This window comes from Coenobita brevimanus, chromosome 55 (assembly GCF_032717465.1).
Source record: "Coenobita brevimanus isolate Jiangsu-jjx chromosome 55, ASM3271746v2, whole genome shotgun sequence".
In the NCBI taxonomy this organism is placed as follows: Eukaryota; Metazoa; Arthropoda; class Malacostraca; order Decapoda; family Coenobitidae; genus Coenobita; species Coenobita brevimanus.
In genome coordinates, this window is record NC_137008.1 from 18116089 (window position 1) to 18118206 (window position 2118).

Here is a 2118-nt window from a genome sequence, read left to right on the forward strand (position 1 = left end):
TCCTTTTCCTCTCCTTTTCTTTTTCTCCACTATATTACAGCAATAATGCAACAAGAGAAGTAGGAGCAAAGGTGAAGTAAGGTCGAGCGGCCTGCGACTCAAATAAAGGTGTCTGGAGTTCGACTCAAAAGGAGCCTCGGTTCCTTTATTTTTTCTTGTTTATAGGATTTCTTTTATTCTTTCCTTTTTCGCCTATACTCCTTAGACATCTTCTCCCATCCTCTTGTTGTAGGAAGAAAGAAGAGACAGAAAACAAAAATAAAATGCTTTCTTAATTTTGCATCAAGTACTTTTTCTCTATTCTTTTTTCTAGTTTTTCTCTCATTGCTTGTTTTGCTTTACTTTCTCCTATGTATCTACCTTTCTTTGATAATTTGCTTATTAACTTCCTCTTTCCTTTTCCTTTCATTCCCGTCTTATTCGTACTGTTCCTTCCTTTCTTATTTCCTTTCATCTTTACTGCTTTACTTTCTCTCTTTCGTCCTTCCTTCATTGTCCACTGTATAACAGCATCACAAGGTAACATGGTGACAATAGAGAAAGGAGCTGAAGTAAGATTATCATCATCAGTACTAAGCTGTTGTACATCACCAACATCACCACCATCACCACGACTGCGCCGCCACCACAACACCATTATCATCATCATCGTCATAATCATCAATATCCAAATAATTAACGTTACCAAACCTAATCTACTGTATATCAATTTATCATTATCACCAACAAAACCATCATCATCATCATCACTGTCACTTCCATTATCACTACCTGCTACTTAGATCTGGGTATTATATTGCATCATCACAAGCTACAAGAGAGGTAGGAGGCGAGGTGAAGCAACATGGAGCGGCCTGGGACCTGTCAAGTGCATCTTCGCCTCAGTAAAAAAAAAAAAAAAATGAGTATAGACTACACCTGCATCGGGTTGAAGCATTCACCCCGACATTGAACCTCTATTTTTTATTACCCTCTTCTTGTTTCGGTCTCTGTTTTCATTCTTCTGTTTCTCCTTTGCTATCTTTTTCTTATTTCATCCTTGTTATTTACATATGTCTTTTCTCTTTTTCTTAATCTTTTTTCCCTTCTTATATTTTCCTATTCAATTTCAGTTTTCGTTCTTTCCTTACTTGCTCTGCTTTACTCACTCATACTGTACTTTCTTCCCCCCCCCCCCTTTTTTTTAGCTATGTAACAGCAGTAACGCAACGGAAGAACTAGGAGTCAAGGTGAAGCAAGGTGGAGCGGCCTGAGAATCCAACAAAAGTGTGCCTTGCTTTCGACCTGTAGTTTTGGGGGTACCTTTTATTTTTTCTTTACTTTCTCCTTGTTTTTCTTTCCTAGCATTTCCATCCGAATTTTTCTATTCCTGTTTTCCACCGATGTTCCTTTTGTTTCTTATTCTCCTATCTTTCATTATATCAATTCCATTTCTTCCCTACTGTATCACAATACCACAAAATGAAAATGAGGTAGGGTCCTTTATATATACGAACAAAAGCCGCTACAATGTCACGGTACCACAAACTGCAGAGAGTTGAATGGTCCTTTATCAAAATGACTAACGTCACTACAAAATTATACCATCACAAAATACACTAGCTTAACGTGTAAATTGGCATAATTTCGAAAAATTTGTTATTCAGTCATCTCAAAATACCCTGTAAACAAATATACTGAATTGTGTATTGTGTGGTGATGCTTGGACCACTACAAAGGGTTTTTATGCCATTTTGTAGATAAAATATGGCTGTGGCAGCCCCCTTTTTAAGCGTTTCCATTACGTCACGAAAACTCACTTCCCGTGGGGGTCCATGTAACTTTTAACCCCAACAAAAGACACCGCCTCTCATCTATGTCTTATGCCAGACACATTTTAATCCCTTAAGGAGTGTCCACAAAAAAATCGCCTCCATGTTGCCCTGTTTTCTCTCTCATATGGCTGCCCTCTTCTGCAAAACACACTCCCCGTACTCTCACACATCATTCCATTCCATCCCTTCATCATATCCTTAGTCTTCCTTTTCCTCTGCTCTCCCCCTCCACCTCAGTCACATACACTTTTCTAGTCAGTTTCCCATTGTCCATCATCTCCACGTGGTCAAACCAACTCAGAAT